This window comes from Diabrotica virgifera, chromosome 9 (assembly GCF_917563875.1).
Source record: "Diabrotica virgifera virgifera chromosome 9, PGI_DIABVI_V3a".
NCBI lineage: Eukaryota > Metazoa > Arthropoda > Insecta > Coleoptera > Chrysomelidae > Diabrotica > Diabrotica virgifera.
The window spans coordinates 75,077,937-75,096,862 of NC_065451.1; positions in this window are offsets into that span (position 1 = coordinate 75,077,937).

An 18,926-nucleotide genomic window follows, 5' to 3' on the forward strand; every position below is an offset into this window, starting at 1 on the left:
ATATTACGTCGGTTATAATGTTCCTATTCCTATTGCTATCGCAGTCTTTCGCTTCACAAGCGTCGCATCTCGCATCGTATTCGTATTTTATTTCTCATTTCCTGTTGCTGTCATTGGTTGTCTTGGATGCTGGGATTTTTAATAATTCAGAGTAGTCTCGCGACATGACTTATGACTCTACCAAGGGCATGCACATGGATTTATTTTTATAGAACGGTGTTGGAATCAATCCATCATGAAATATTCAAAATATTATAATTGAGATTTTGTGAAAAGGATATTATGTATTACCAAATATTAATTATAGTTATAGTTATTATTATAGTTATGTGAATTTGATGTGGCCCTTTTGAGGGTTTTTTAAATATACCTTTTATACAGGATTTTATTGTTTTTTTGTATCACATGGTATACAGCCGGCTACAGGAAAACTTTTTCCTTGTGGATTTGTTAAATATTAATATATAAAATGCATAGGATAGTAACTCGTATGAATTATAAGAAGCATGAAGCATTGATGAACTTTTGTGAAGGGTATACGGGTTAGGCAGATAAACGGCCTATTAGAAATATCTCGAGAACTTAAGGCAACGGAATCATGAAAATTTGAATGAAGGGGTTTTGAAGAGTGGTCTATTTGTCTATTTAATGAAAATATTTTCATCTATTTGCTATTTCCGGTTATACCGGAAGTTGCTTATAACTTCGTTTTATTGTATTGCCATGTTGAATAGTGTGGATAAATTATCACCCCTTTATTTGTTTGAACTCTTTTGTTTTCCCTATTTGCGTTTTTACACTCACTCTGGTATGGCTCATAATCATTTTTCTAAGTTTTATTAATTTAAGCGGTACCTGTAACTCTAAGTTTATTTGAAATTCATTCGGCTTTTCCATTATTGCTTTAGTATATACATCGCATCTAGGTATTGTGGATTTTCCTTTCCTGAATCCACATTGATATTGACCGATCTTATTGTCCGTTGCTTCTTGCGATCTTCTTTTGATTATGGTTGATAACACCTTTATACTGGGTTGGGATAAAGTATGGAACCAAGCAAATATCTTTGAAACGAAAAGAACAATATTTATCAAACTTTGCATGCAAGTACAGTGACGCAAAAGGCATCTATTGCCATATTTCTTGTTACTATTCCACTTCCGGTTTCACCGGAAATACCCCTAACTTACTTAATTTAAATGGGACACCCTATATATTTTTGCGGATTTTAAAAGAAATTGTTATTTTTAATTCGTACTTACCAAAGTTAGAGAAAATTTGTTAAAAAATGTCTATATATAATTTTTTGTATTAATACAACGTAATAGGAAATAAACGAGTACCATGTATACTTATACTGTAGACTAAAATTGTTGTTTACATGCACCGCATGACTTATTTGAATTTAGTATACTTAGTAGGTAAAACTGTTACTGAACTAATTGACAGAAATAAGTTGTATTAAAAATAGTTCATTTAAGTGGAAAAGATCGTATTGAAATATTAATGATAATGGGTTATGAGTTATGGTGAGTTTTCATTTTTTGGAAGTGAATTTTTCAAATCCATGGATTGAACGTAGAGGATTCATAGAGCGGCCCGCTCGTTCTCCGGACCTCAAACCGTTAGATTTTTTTCTTTGGGTTATCTAAAATTAAGTGTTTACGTTAGGCGACCAACATACTTGCAGGATTTGAGACAAAGAATAATAATTGATGAATGTGAACTAATACGTGGAGAAATCTTGCAAAAAGTGACTCACGAATTTATTTATAGGCTTGCACGTTGTCAGGAGGTGAACAGCAAACATTTTCTACATTTGAAATTATTTTTTTTTTATTTTTAATATCATTGGTCTAACGTAAATAAATTAACCTATTTTTTAACTGTAAAGAGATTTATTTCTTGTTTTAATAGTTTTTCTTCCAAACTTGGTATATATTAATTAAAAATAACAAGTTCTTTTAAAATCTGCAAAAAGTTTCATGCAAAGTTTCATAAATAATATTGTTCCTTTCGTTTCAAAGATATTTGCTTGGTTCCATACTTTATCCCAACTCTGTATACTGTACTTAGTAATGATATGCCCCAGTAATTATATCATTCTTGTTGGTTTTCCTTTTTATGTATCGCTAGGATTTTCCGTGCTTGCCATTCTTTGGCATTTTTTCTTCTTTCCAGATGTTTACTATCAGTTTGTGTATTTCCCTATGCAAAGGTTCCCCTTTTAGTTTTATGAATTCGCTGTTTATGTTTTCTTTCCCGGGTGCTCTTTCATTGTTAATATTTTTAATTATTTTGATTACTTCTTCAAGTATTGGCTTATTCGTTCCATTATTTTCCCACTCTTCCTCCAATTCTGTTATATCTTATGTTTGATTTTCTGCCAGTAACTCCTTGAAGTGTTCTATCCAGACCTCCATAATATATGGTTGATCTTGTGTTACCTACTATTAGCCCTTGTTTATTTTTAGCTCCACTTACTTTTGGTTTGAGCCATCTATTCTCTTCTCTAATTTTTGTGTAGAATTTTTTGGTGTTCTGAGTCTTACTTTTGGCCTCAATTTCATCCAACTGACTTTCCATGAATTTTCTCCTATGTTGTATTATTATTTTGTTACTTTCCTTTCATTTTTGCTCGTATATGTCTCTATGTTCAATTTTATGAGTCCGTATCCACTGATTTCGTGCTTTTACTTTTTCTATAATTAATTGCTTCTTTACATTCTGTGTTGAACCTGAACCAATCCTTCTTTCTTGTAATTTGCTTCGTCCCTAATGTTGTCTCCGCCGTGTGGTTAATTGCTTTTTTAATATCACCGCATATTTCTTCGACATCATCCCTTTCCTTATTCAGTGCGGCAATCCTTTTACCTGTTTCTTCTTCATACATTTGTATCTCTTTTGTTCCTTCAATTTTTCGATATACCACCTCTTATTCCTCTCTTTCTGCCTTATCATTACTTTCATCTTTTGTCTCAGCTTTGCTATTACCAGGAAATGGTCTGAATCTCCACATGCACCTCTGTAGTTCTTAGATCCATTACACTTGATTGTCTCTTTGCGAATATAAATATAGGGTGTTGTATTTAAAGAAAAACAAAGTGACCAATAATATTAAAAAATGGTAAATCTGGCAACGTTATAAACATCAAATTTGAAATTCCCATATTGCAGAATAGTCGTATCCCGGTTTTTGTACAATTATGACCATTATAAAGACTTTTGGTCCACTCTGTATATTTTTTTCACAAAACAGCAAAGAAAACTGGATCATAAGAGAATATTCTGTTTTTTTTTGTTTCTCGGCATTTTGATTAATTTATAGGAAACTCAACGCTATTTTTAGCGAATCAAAAACAAGTTGTACATAATTATCTCCCGCCTATTCGAATAGGTCGAATAAATAAATAATAATATCAATAACTAAACATCAAATAAATTATTTGAATTTCAGCGGCCTTTAAAATATATACATTAAAATCACATTACATTCAATTTCACTCGTTATCCGCAAATTATCGAAATGTTTCACTAAAATTTAAACTTTTGTTTAATTTGAAAACTAGTATGTATATACAGCGAAACGAACTCTATTATTATGTATCTCTGAAACACCGGATTAATTTTAATAGAGGCCATAAACAATTCAAAAATAAACTGGTCAAAGCGTTTGTTGGATGTTGCAAAATTTCGATTTGTGTTTGTGAGATATTTATTAAAAATAAAGTTGATTGTTTTTGTATTTGGCATTATAATATGATTATATTCAATATCATACATAGTACAGTCACTGAAGGTTTTCACCTCTGATTTCATTGAACCTCCATCGATTTTGTATAGGTAAATATCATTCAGTCTGTAATGTACATCTACCAGAATATACCAAAAGTTATATTTTCTTTTTGTACAAAAACACTTGATTTATTAAAAAAAAATAGTAAAATCCTTTATAAAAGGTATATATTTAAAATCCCTAAAAAGGGCTACATCACAATCACATAACTAGTTTTCAATTGGTTTAGCAATCACCATCAGTGCTTACGTGAAGGTTACATGCTAACCACCAAGATATAATTTTACAAAAATATGAGGTTCAAAGCCCTGTAAAAGTAATCCGTCAAGGAAACATCGGTTGAAAATCCTAACTTAAGCATGGGTGTTTAAAGTATTTTACAAATATGCCCCAGGTAACATCTGAGCTGTGGTTTGACTTGTTCACATTGATACAGCCCCACGAATGGAAGCCATTTTTATGATACACGACTAATTAGATGAACATAAAGATATACTTAGATTTGACAAAATTCGTGCTACATAATTTTTTATTACCTCGGAAGCTCTAGTCTCAGAGATTTAAGGAAGTGGATTCTTTAATGTTAATAACATACTCTTATTAGCTTAAAAGAATTTAAAAAGATAGAAAAATTTAAATAAGGATGTAGAATAAAAAGATAAAAAAATACAAAAAATAAAATATTGGGCGCCATTGGTTACCTAAGGGAAACCAAACTTTATACAAAAAAAAAATAGAAATAAAACAAAGAAAGATAAATCAAAATAAAACAAAGAAACATAGTCAAATAAAATGATATACATAATATACAAAATATTATAATGTAACTTACCTCCTTTGCTTTATACTCAAAATTATATACTCGGTCAATCTTTTATTGTTCTTACGATTCAAGAGAGAAGGAAAGAAATAATAAATTTATATGTTGAAAATCAAACATTATTTATTAAAAAGCAAAACAAAATGAATCTCTGACCTCGGTGTTACAATTAGAGATCTAGATTATCAAAATAAAAGAAAATGAAACGGAAAGTTCTACACAAACATAAAAATGATACCTTTTACAATGAATGTCCTGGTTTCTTCTGGCTGCCGGTTGGTCCGCAAGTCCAAACGCTATTTCACTACGCGATAAAACACTTCACTGTTAATAGCTACAGCAAACAGTACATGAGGTTATCCATTGTTTATAAAAAAAAAGTTGTAGAAAAATTCAGCACTCAACTCGAACAAAATTATTTAGTTAAACTCGTACAAAATTATTTAAAGTTCAATAAACTGGAACAAAATAAAAAGTATGAGCATACTTCATGATTTAACTGTAATGTTAAACATAGTAATGCAAAAATGAAACTTCTACTTTCGGATCTGACTGCATAAAAGAAATTTGTTGATACCGAAAGTGGTATGAGATTTTATCGACGATTCGCTTAAAAACAACGAGAAAATCGCCGGAGCTCACGATACACCATCATATACGCCGGGCTGAATCAACTCAGCCGGCTGGGAACTGGAAACTACATCTTAAAAAAAACTGACTGGAACTTAGAACTAAACTTAACTCGATGGCTGCACTACAGGAACTTAACTGAACATCATGATGGCCCTCATGGAACTCTACTTGGTGACGGATTCAACACAACTTAACTTCATGATGGCCCTGGTGGAACTGACCCTTGGGACCGCTAACTCGATCCTTCTAAACTTGGGTTCCTTCTCCCAAAAAAAGAAGTTACCTCCTACTTTGACAGTATCACCTACTTTGACCAATAGTGACCATACAAAACATTTCTTTACCAATCGGGTGGTTAGAAAAACTTACTCAGGACATCCCACAAACGCCATGATTCTTACTTTTTCGACCAATTACGAGCTCGCTATCCTTGCAATAACAAGATTCCTGTGTTCTCACGAAATGCCTGACTCATACTTATCCCGTTAGTTTTTGCGAACTCAATATTTAATGGTTCTACTAAAAACATCGGCTTATCTAGCTTGAGCCTTTTTGTTCCAATACACATACAATAGGTTTCTTGTCTGTAAATATCATAAACCTTTATACTCTAGTCTGCAAATGCTATGAAAACCTTTTATCTTGCAAACTACAACACTGCAGGGGTACTTCCTCTAGATATTTGACTATCTAGGAAAAAGGATTCAAGTCTTCACTTTTCGTGAGATCTATTGAAAAAATATTCCGCTGAGAGATTTATAGCTTTAGCTTCTTGGCGGTGAGTTTCCAGGCAAGCATTACTTGTACAAGCAAAAACAACTACGTCACATTTCAAAGAAGCGGAACGATAAATAAAATTCGTAATATTCATCATTGTGGGAACGTCGAATTGACAAAACTCACACTATTCGGAAGATCAATATACAGGGCGTAGCGAAAGTGTTACAACTGTAAACTGGGTCGGAATTTCAAATATTTAGACGGTAATTTCGGGACTGTTTCAACATGGTGAAAGTATGGCAGCAAGTGAATGGTTATGGTTATTAAAAAAACTATTAAGCGGACAAGTATTGCTAATTTGGCAGTATCTTAAACGATGGTAGATTGCTTTCATTATATTTATCTACATATGTGTCTCTAGAAATTAATATAGATTTATCGATATTTATTTGCCTTAGCTCTGCAATACTTGCTGGTTTAGTTTTATAAATTCTACATTTTAAATATCTCCAATAAAAATAATCCTTACGATTCAAATGTGGTGAACAAGGAGGCCATTGAATACTATCTAATCTACCAGTTCATCGCCGTAGAAATGTCTGATCAGGATAACGCCGAAAATTTACACCAAAATGAACGTATCTCCGTCTTACTGAAACCAGATTTCATTAAAATTGGCTCCAAACTGGTTTTTCAGAGCCGGTTCAATTTAGTTCTAAGTACTATTTCATAATATCACTTGTTAAATTAACTTCTATAAAAAACGGCCCAATTAACTGAGTACCCACCATACAGATAGTTTTTGTGGTCTGTGAGTATGGTTTTCACATAAAACAAGTTTTGGTCTACCTGTCCATCTTTTACTCATCCAGTTTTCTAAAAGCCCCTTAAACATTTCCTTCTCTAAAAAACTGCATTGCTTTCTTATTCTTGTGCTAACGCTCTATATGTCTCATTCGTTCCAAATCTACTTTTATGTTCTTTTCTGCGTTGATTTAAAGTCCAAGTGCCATCGGTAATCCATGGGTTGCGGTTTGTAGAAACCGCTGTCGTATAGTCTTCTGCAGTCTCGATTAATATGTCTTTCAGATAGATCCAAGTGTTTTCATGATCACTATCGACTTGATCTAAAGGAAGGTTTTCTTTCCTTGCTCCATATTGAACTGTAAATAAGGAACCGCCCTGGAATACTGGTAAATAATTAATGACATGTAAAGGGAAAGAGACTGGCATCATAAAAACAAGTGGTCCTAGATGGTGTTTAGTTTTTAAAAATTCTGTATCATCATTCTCTTAGCCATTATCTTTATGCGGGGTTGGCTTCCATAATTGCATTTCTCCATAAGTATCTATCTTGGATCATATCAACATCAATCCCCTTTACCGACATGGCCTGTCTAAGCGTCTCCTCCCAGGTCTTCTTTGGTTTTCTTTCTTTGCTTCTTCGAGCCCAGCAATTCTTCCTATTGGGTGATTAACGTCTTGACGTTGAACATGACCAAACCATCTTAACTTATGCTCCCTCATTTTGCATTAATTGGTGTCACCCCTATACGTCACCTAATATACTCATTCCTAATTTTATCTTTTTTTGTTATTCTACTTATCCGTCTAAGCATTCTCATTTCCACCAAATGCATTCGTTTTTCCTCTTTCTTTTTAACTTCCTAATATTCTGTTCCGTACATCAAAGATATTAGTTCTGTTCCGTACATCATAGTTCCCGATATTACTAACTGCGACGGACCCCTAATAACACGCTCTGAGGTAATAAAAGCCATACAATCATCAAAAGATGGCAAAGCGACTGGTCCTGATGAAATTCCAACTGAAATATACAACAACAACTACAAATTCCAACTTTTCCGTTTTTCAGTACCATTTATACCAGCGGGCAACTACCTAATGGTTTGTCTAATTCACTGTTTATAGCTCTACCTAAGAAGACAACAGCAAAAACCTGTGCAGATTATAGAACCATCAGTTTGTTAACAGTTAAACCATTTATTGAAAATTTTTCTGAAGGTAATACACGGTCGTATCTACAATAAATGCGAGGAATACTTGGATGACACACAGTTTGGTTTCCGTAACGGGTTTGGAACGAGAGAGGCACTGTTTGGAATGAACGTACTTGCTCAAAGATGTCGAGATATATCTGTAGATATATACTGCTGTTTTATTGACTTCCAAAAGGCATTTGAGCGTGTTAAGCACTCTATATTGATCGAAGCTCTAAAAGACATTGGCTTGGACGGCAGAGATGTTCGAATAATTGCAAACTTATATTGGAATCAAACAACATCAGTTTTAGTAGATGGTGTGGAATCACAGGCTCTTAATATTAAAAGAGGAGTACGGCAGGGGTGCCTCTTGTCACTCCTGCTTTTCAACGTTTACTCCGAAATAATTTTCAGAAAAGCACTTTCTGAAAAACAAGAAGGAATACTTCTGAACGGTGAAGTCATCAATAATTTGCGATATGCGGACGATACAGTACTCCTAGCTTCTACTCAAGATGATCTGCAAACACTACTTGATAGTGTCTTTGAGAGTTGTAGGGAGGCAGGTTTGGATCCGAACATACGGAAAACCAAAATACTCGTAATAAGTAAACAACAGAATATAAAACCGTCCATAATGTAAATTATACCAAACTTAAGCAAGTTGATAAAATCGTTTACCTTGGACAGCAATTAAATTGTACCGCAGAAAGTCACGGCGAAATTAGATCTAGGATAGAGCAGGCTAGAGCCGCTTTTAGAAGGATGTCCAAGGTGTTTTGTAACAGAGACCTAAAATTGGCATTGAGGAACCGCCTACTTCGCTGCTACGTGTTCTCGGTCTTACTTTATGGTGTCGAGTCCTGGACTGTGAATAAAATCGATCTAAATCGCCTTGAGGCGTTCGAAATATGGTGCTATAGAAGAATTTTAAAAGTTTCCTGGGTGGAGAAAATTCGAAACTCCACAATACTAGAACGTCTCAGCAAGACTACTGAGATCATAAAAAGCATCAAGCAGAGAAAGCTTGAGTATTTCGGACATGTAATGAGAGGTTCCAAATATAGGTTGCTACAAAATATCATGCAAGGAAAAATAGCAGGCAAACGTAGTCCAGGACGAAGAAGAACCTCATGGTTGAAGAACTTGCGAGATTGGTATGGTGTTAATACAAGCATGCTATTTAGGATAGCAGTGAATAAAATTAAGATAGCTATGATGGTAACCAACGTTCTGAAAGGACATGGTACATGAAGAAGAAGACGTACCTCATAGCCGGTCTTATGGCTGTTTTATAGAATTTTGCCTTCAGCCTCATTGGAATTTTTCTGTCACACAACACACCACTCGCTTCCTTCCATGTCATCCATCTAACCCTAATTCTATTGCATGCATCTCCATCTATTTCCTCATTACTCTGCAATACCGATTCTAGGTATTTAAAACTCTCCCTTTCACAATCAGTTCACCATCCAAAGATATCATATTATTTATAGTAACTCCATCTTTAAACGAACTGTCCAAATACTCTTTCTACTACTAAGTTGAAAACCTTTTTCCTCAAGAGCTTCCTCTCTCCGCTGTGCCTGTTTTTGTTCTAAGTCACCTTCTCTGTTTCCAACCAATACCACATCATCAGCATGCATTAAGCACCAGGGAATGTTACCCTGTAGTTTCTAATGAGAATAAGTAAGGACTAAGCACCGAGCATTCTCTCCCACACCTGTACTAACTGTTAGTGTATGAGAGAGTAAGAACTAGTGTTACACTAGTTCTTACTCCCTCACACATTATATATCTCGCACTCTTTACATATTCACCGAAGACTCCTTCCATCTAGTAATTACTCATTCCCATATTTTCAGAAAGTCTTTAGTTTTCAAAAATTCTGTATATTCTGTGAAACGTCTAAGGCTTCTGATTCGGGGTTAAGGTCGCTGTGTTTATTTAATTAAATAGTGAAATAATGTAAGCAATGGACTTTGTAGACATCAGTAAATATAAGATATAAATGCAGTTAGTATGAAAAAATAAATAAATATGTGGGTTCGAATGTAAATGTGAAGAAAACCTGGCTATATCATAAATTGCATCAATGTCAAAGAGAGTACCGCAAACACCTTTAATAACGTAGTTGGACAACATCACCAAGGGGTCGTATGGAACCCGCCGTCGTGAACGGCCGTCTTTTTGGTAAGTTAGGTGATATAACTCGTTCAACTTATAACTTCGTACTGCCGGTATTCACATCACAGGAAGCGAAATGGTCGGTTGGTCCCGTGGTCCAGAAAATTTCGGAGAAATGGGCTTAAGCAAGTGGGCTTATACTTAAGACGGCCAAGTAATAGACTTATTCGTGGAGCATGCCCTGAACTTACCCAGAGGGAGAACGCCTGCGCATTACAAAACTGGACGTTCAATAAGGTCAAATATTTCCCTCCGAAAACGTAATGCGCAAGCGATCTCCCTCTGGGTAAGTTCAGGATACGTTCAGGGCATGCTCCACGAATAAGTCTAATAAATTGTCTTACACAATGCAAAGCATTGGTACTTTTAGAAAGGCACTAACTGTACCTACCCTTTGTTAGAGGTAAAGTGCTTCCTCGTTTAACAGGAAAAACATTCATGAACAGTCAGTGGTATGGAAAAGAGGGATTTAGCTATAAAGTCTATTATGTATATTATAAGAAAACTAAGATGATTGTTGTTAGAAGGGAGCCGGTACGTGTGGTCCATGGAAGCAAGGGAAGCATTGCTTCCCTTGGTTTCCGTTAGTAATACCGTACCAACTGAGTAACTGAGATTATTTAAAAAACAATTGAACAAACACATAAGCAGAAGCAGGATTTTAAGTTGTATACGAGAATATTTAATTATGTAATACAAGCAGTAAGTAATAAGAAAAGACAAACGTATTTTACTCTATTTTTGTCATACAGTAAATAACAAAGCAATGAAATACTCTAAAAGCAGCGCTGCATGCTGCATTTCTAGCTTTCGTTCCGTACGCGGACCCATAGGCCATGATCGTATTTCTATGTTGGTATTGGAGTCATGTCGGCAGATAATCTGATTTCAAATTTGCTTCTCGCTTCTCCTCAGCCTATGTAAAAATCACCGGGGTTACACGCAGAGTGGCGAGTTCAAATTTCAGGCATATCTACCGCTTATAAGCAATTTTGTCAACAGCATACAAGGAGCTGTTTTCGTGAATTTAAATGGGATTTACCAGCATTTGACAATGACGGGCTTCGTCGACTGATTTTGTGGAAATATGAAGATTGATTTTATTTAATTATTTATATAAATAAATATAATAGAATTATTTATATTACAAATACTAAATATTTATATAAATATATGTATTAGGGTTTTGGAGAATGGCGAAAATGTGAAAAGTGGGATACAGAAACCATAAATAGCTCGAGAGGATTTTTGGAGTTCGTTAACTTTGCTTTTTTTAGAAATATTTACATTCTCAGATAATTTATTTAATGTATTGCAATGCAATATAAACGATATTGGTTTCTGTGTAAAAAAAATTAGCAAATTTAAAGATGTTATTAACAAAAAGAGAGAGATGACTTTGAAAAATGTTGGAATAATATGATGGCAAGAAGTTCTGACCCTAAAAGGAAACGCATACGCACTGATAATGTTGGAGATGTCCAATAGTGCTACCGCCGACTATTATAGTCTATCATCATCATCATCATGCAACCTCTTCTGTCCACTGCTGGACATAGGTCTCTCCCATTCTTTGCCACTCTTCACGGTTCTGTGCTTCTTGATGCCATTTCTTGGATATTCGGCCATATATATGCCATATAATACTATCAGATTTTAGATCAAATATGCCAACGAATGGAAAATAGGTTTAAGAATTTTGATGACCGAGACTTTCGCTCAGGTAGAAGAATTGAATTACATTATAAATAGGTGTTTTTACAATTTTTTTATAAATTGCTTCCCCTGTTTCAAATTTCAACGCACGCCCCTGGAAGGGAGATACTTTATTACATAATTAAGTAGAAATAATCAAGTAAAATATTAAAATAAACATTGCACACTTTCTCAAACATTCTGTATATAAGGGGCTGTCCATTAATCACGTGAGACTCGAAAGGGGGAGGGGGTCCATAAAAAATCACGAAAAGGGGGAGGGGGGTTAAAAAATGCCAAAAAACATCACGTGATTAATGGATGACCCCTAACAGTAATACTGAAACCTATGTCCACGTCGTTTTCCTAGTATTACATTTCTTAGAGTTGACATATAAATTACGCAATACGTATTCGTTTTAATCTCTCAATCATATTTTAATTAATATCGCCATAATTAACACAGATTTCAGTTGGTTTATAAAGAATAATTACGTCGCATTATCTTTGTGCTCCGAGCAGATTAAGCTTTTCTTGAAATGCTAAACAAGCGGTGCAAGCAAACAACCTCCACTTCCGCGAAAAAGAAGCGCATAGTCAACAGTAATGCATAATTTAGTTAGGTCATTTAGAAATAAAGTGAACATTGTTGAATAATTAAAGGGCATTCAATGCGATTTTTACTAGATTAAGTTGGGTAATGTTTATATTGTAAGAAACAATGACCCCTGATGATAAAAAACTCGGAGATGTGTTTTTTCTGATTGTTCTCTAGAATTAACGATATTATACAATTCGATACTTTTTAAGTATTGAGTAATTGTATTGGTTATGCCAATGAAGGATCGATACAATACTCGATAAAATATCGACATAAAATGGATTTTAATAAAAAACGAATATTTATTGAATGAAAATTGAAAATGGTTATTAATTTTTGAATATTTATTCATTTATCATTTATCTTTATTAAAAAAATCTCTTAAAATATACACGAAATAGGAAATAATAAATTACATTGTAACCTCACAAATATTATAAGAGCTCTTCATCCATCTGTTCACACAAATGAGTACTTTGATGAAATTGATTGACTAATTGGGCTTATCGTACTTCTATCTCGCAGTAATGATTCTATCTAAATCCTGACCCACTACGTTGCGCCGTGTAATTTGGGTTGCCTATATAAACTTGAATCGTTGAAATGGGCCTTTGAGTTATTTAAAAAATATTACATAGTACAAATAGAAATTGGAATAAAATAGAAATGGGAAAATTATTAATTTATAGATATTACAAAGAAAAGGTATCTAAATGGTTGTCGAGCAAGTCATGCTGTATGAAAGAATTTTATACCTGGACCACATTTTTTTTGATTGTCAAAAATATAGGGCTCAATCCAATGAGCTGTTCAGAAAACTTCTACAATTGAACATTGAAAGCCCATATAACATAATGTATCTTCTTGCTTTAAACAGAAAAGAAATTTACGATTGTCTGTTATATTTCGTCAGAATAACAAAAATACAAATTTAATAATACCTTTTGCTGCTACCTTATGTATTTCCTTAATGTATATGTTATAGTCAAAGCCCGAATTTCAGGCACTCCTAGGTTTGACTAGGCAATCCTCAGGTCTGACTGACGGTCTTAGTCAAAGCCCGAAATAAATTACAGTTTCGGCCTTTGACTGGTCAAACCTAGGAGAGACTACGTTGGTAAGGCAAAGGTCGAAATTTAATTTTATGAAATCGGGGTTTGACTAGTCAAACCCCGATCAGCTATTAAAATGTCGTAATTTGTTAGATTAGGTTTAATAAAACGTCAATTTTTAATTGTAATGTTTATTATTTTTATATTGTCGTAATTAAAATAAAACAAAAATAGTGTTTATTCTTGCATGTTGAGGCATTATGGCATTTAGAGTTGCACAATACCTTAGACCTTTTACACTTACATGGCTTTGAAGAGCACTTCTTATTGCAGTGGTATTTTATAAATCCTTGTCGTCCAAATTTAGAATCTTTTGTACTAATTTCTCTTAGAGACTGCTTAACGTCTGGAACGTCTTCGAAATTAGGAAAATTTTCTTTGTATTCTCTTATTTGATTTCTTGAAAAAAGTGTGTTTATTGTTCCGTGTTTCGTACCAACTCTATAAAAACCGTCAATTATTGTTTTGTCTTGTATGATACCCAAAATATTTCGAGCATCTTCTTGGCACGCGTTCGAGCATGCGTTGTGCACAGACAGAAAAGATTAAAATAAATAAAGGAAATGCGATTGAAGGTCTTCATGCCCAGCCTAATGCTATGAAACAATTAAGTGAAAAAAAATGCCCTCCAATTTCGATCGGAAAAACTGTTACAATACCTATCCCCAGTTTTGATAGAGCCAAAGAGGATGCTCAAAATATTTTGACTAGCATATAATATAAAACAATTGACGGTTTATAGAGAGTTGGTACGAAATACGGAACAATAAACACACTTTTTTCAAGAAATCAAATAAGAGAATGCAAAGAGAAATTTTCTAATTTCGAAGATGTTCCAGACGTTAAGCTGTCTCTGTCTCTGTGAAATTAGTACAAAAGATTCTAAATTTGGAGGATCAGGATTTATAAAATGCTACTGCAATAAGAAATGCTCTTTCAAATTACGTAAGTGTAAAAGGTCTAACGTATTGTGCAACTCTAAATGCGATAATGCCTCAACATGTGAGAATAAACACTATTTTTTTTATTTTAATTACGACAATATAAAAATAATAAACATTCAAATTAAAAAATTACGGTTTATTTAACCTAATATAACAAATTACATTTTAATAGCTGATCGGGGTTTGACTAGTCAAACCCCGATTTCATAAAATTAAATTTCGGCCTTTGCCTGACCAACGTAGTCTCTCCTAGGTTTGACTAGTTAAAGGCCGAAACTGTTATTTATTTCGGGCTTTGACTAAGACCGTCAGTCAGACCTGAGGATTGCCTAGTCAAACCTAGGAGTGCCTGAAATTCGGGCTTTGACTATAACATATATATACCTTATCTATCCGAGGCCTACCTTCGATCGTTTATAAAATGCCGTGATCGGCCCCTGGGCGAGAAGAGTGTAATCCTTGTGTCAAATCAATGCCCTCTCTTTTACAAAATTTGTATCTGGCTGTGTGGGTTTTACCTTAAAGCCAAAAAAAAAATTATAAATAATAAAATTTTGTCATATTACCTAACCACTTTAAAAATTCACATTGACATTGTAAGGCATGAATAAATTAAATTATGTAGGTAGTACCTTTTTAGATGTACTTAAAAATGACTATGTTTGACTAAATGGCGGAACTGCAGCATAGCTGCAGTTCCGCCTTATCTTTAGAAAACTATTGAACAAAATGGCGGATGTACGGGGGCATAGAGGAATTCCCCCGTAACACGCTACAGAATTAAAGCCAACATTTTTGAAACATAAAAAATACATTAACTGACATGAAACTTACTATAGACAAATTCAACCCATTAAACTTGATAGAAAAAATAAGGAAACTTATTACATATTATAAATTATTATCTATATCTCTTGACATCAAACGCGACCCCCACGGGGGTGTCTAAACTTTAAAGTCTTAAATAGGAACCCCCATTTTTATTAGGGATTGGGATTCCTTGCGTAAAAATACGTAACTTTTATTCAAGACATTTTTTCGAATTATGGATCGATGGCTCTACAATCAGAAAAAACGAATTTTAGAAATGAAAAATAAATTAAAAAATGAAAAATACCCACTAAAATGCAAAACTTTTTTGACAATCCTAACCTTTTTTTGGTTTTAGGACCTAATATTCACAACCCAGTACGTCCCGATAACTGCAAAGGGCCTAGCCGGGTAAGATGGTGAAAAGTGCCCCCAACCCAATCTAAATTCCATATAGGCCACATTTTAGCACATATAGAGGAACTCACTTTCTGAAATTTTTAGCCCCCTAGGTGGTCACGTGACCCCCCTAGAGCCTAATTAGGCTTTTTATGTTTTTATTTTTTATCTCAGCCGCATGAAGAGCTAGCCAAAAACTTTATTTAAAAAAGTTGTAAGTTTCAAAAAGATCTATCTGAAAAAATTTTTTTTTTATTTTTTTGGCGGGAAATTCGAATTTTTAGAACAATTTTAAACTTTTACATAAATCTGCAAAAAAAACTAAGACACTCGTTTTTACGAAAATTAATTATAATGTGTATTTTTGCACAATCTTTCACCCTGAATTTTTTCAGATTTTTAAAATTGGTGAAACGTACCTTTAAAAATAAAAAACCGCATTTTTTCGTTTTTTTTTTCGTTTTTTTGATACAATTTTATACATATTTTTCAAAAAATTTAACACCGTCACTAGAATAGGTAAAAAACTGAAAAATAATTGGGATTTGCTTCATAAAAATTTTTTGTAACGCCATCCATTTTCAAGATACAGGGCGTTGAAGAAAACAAAATTCTACATATTTTTTACGATTTTGCCGAAACTACTGGCAACATTGTAATAAAACTTGTAATAGTACATTGCAAACTTGCAATAGTAATTGTAATAATACAACTAAGGATTTAATATTCATCATTGGCGCTCATAGGGGTAATGGTCTGAAATTTTCAAAGAAAAAAGATAGTACGCCACTGACATATTTCAAATTAACAATCATTTTTAAATTCCTCGTTCAATTTGCAATAAAAAATCTATCTTCTCATTTTTTCATACGACGCGCTGTTTTGCTGCAAAAAATAAAATATCTTAACGCTTCCAAAGTATTCGAATTAATTTTGATAATGGATGTATGAGTTTATTATGTATTTAGATGTAGATGTAGAAACTACTAGAAGTTCGAATACTTTGTAAGGGTTAAGATCTTTTATTTTTTGAATAAAAATGGCGCGTCGTATGAAAAAATAAGAAGATACATTTTTTGTCACAAATTTAACGAGAAATTAAAAAACGATTGTTAATTTGAAATATGTCAGTGGCGTACTATCTTTATTCTTTAAAAAGTTCAGACCATTACCCCTATGCGAGCCAATGATGAATATCAAATCATTAATTGTATGTCAAAATATGCACAATAACTAGCTCTTAAATCCTGCCAAGTTTTATTACAATGTTGCCAGTAGTTTCAGCAAAATCGTAAAAAATGTGTAAAATTTTGTTTTCTTCAACGAACTGTATTTTGAAAATGGATGGCTTTACAAAAAATTTTTATTAAGCAAACCCCAATTATTTTTCAGTTTCTTACCTATTCTAGTGACAGTGTTACCTTTTTTGAAAAATATGTATAAAATTGTTTCAAAATACGAAAAAAAAACTGAAAAAATGCGGTTTTTTATTTTTAAAGGTACGTTTCACCAATTTTAAAAGTCTGAAAAAATTCAGGGTGAAATACTGTGCAAAAATACACATTATAATTAATTTTCGTAAAAACGAGTGTCTTAGTTTTTTTTTTAGAGTCATTTAAAAGTTTAAAATTGTTCTAAAAATTTGAATTTCCCGCCAAAAAATTTAAAAAAATTTTTTTCTTATAGATCTTTTTGGAACTTACAACTTTTTTTAATAAAGTTTTTGGCTGGCTCTTGATGCGCCTGAGATAAAAAATAAAAACATAAAAAGCCTGATTAGGCTCTAGGGGGGTCACGTGACCACCTAGGGGGCTAAAAATTTCAGAAAGTGAGTTCCTCTATATGTGCTAAAAATTGGCCTATATGGAATTTAAATCGAGCTGGGGGCACTTTTCACCATCTTACCCGGCTAGGCCCTTTAGCATCCAATCCTCCTCTACTACTATTATTATGTTATACACTATGAGCTCGTAGGTAGAGGGGATAATTAAAAATTCGCGAGTGCCAGTAGTGACAAGTCTGTAAGCTTTTACTGGAAATTTGACATAAATGTCAAAGTGATTAATTTAAAACATTCAAATTAAAAACATTAGTTGGTCAAAGCTGTGGTGTATATTTTTACCTTAAATATACTTACGTTTTAAATTCTGCATTTAAGTTTTCTTAATATTTCGTAATATGTAATTATAAATTAATCTAAGCGCCATCTACACGATAATTGTGAAAGTATCCGAAGTAAACAGTTAATATTTCATTAATAGAACGTTAAAATGATTAGCAAAATCTTTAAAAAATCGATTACAATTTAATTACTTTTTGCGTTGTAAATATTAAGCGATAACAATTAAATAATAAATTTAAAAATTATCGGTGAAAGTTGTATTAGTAATCCACTAGGAGCGACACCAGCGAAGCTCAGAGCGTATAAAAATATCCTTACGTGCAGTTGCATCAACAAATAAACGATTGATTTGGATTGCCCGTTTATTTTAAAATATAATTGTCAAAAAACTGTCAAATTAAGAAAACAAATTTTAACGATTCTCCCAAAAAATATTAAATTTTAACCTTTTTCGAAAGAAAAGAAAAGTTTTCTGTTATTATATTTGATGGTAAAAAAAGAATGTTTGTACTTTGTACGCACGTAAGAAGTTATACTTCTATTATATGACTTCAACGAAATCAATATATGTACTTTAAACAGTTTCTCTACTACTTTCCAAAATTTTTTATTAAAACAATACCAAAAATTAAAAAAATAAAAGAATAAAACACACACAAACACATTGAAGAATGCCACAAATGATTTCTGAACAATAATTGCTGCCAAAAATTTTAATTAAATACGTATTTTCTGAAAAAAATTATATAATAATATACTTACAATCATAAAATCTATAAAAAAAATAAAAAAATGATATAACTTGCATTGGGCTTGAACCTACTTCCCGTGTATCCCGCCGTACGAGAGTCGAAGAGATTTCAAACTGCACCACCTTCGCGTATACGTCATGTGGGAATATACACAAACTGAACAACTTTTTGACATTTTGTTTATATGAATTTTTATTAGTTTGATTTTTGTCGAATTAAAATACAACAATAAGTATATAGAGTAAGAAAACGATACATTAGATGAAAATTTGTAGAAAGTTTGTTCGTAATCAGATGTAAATTAAAGCATTGCCTACTAGGGGTATAGCAT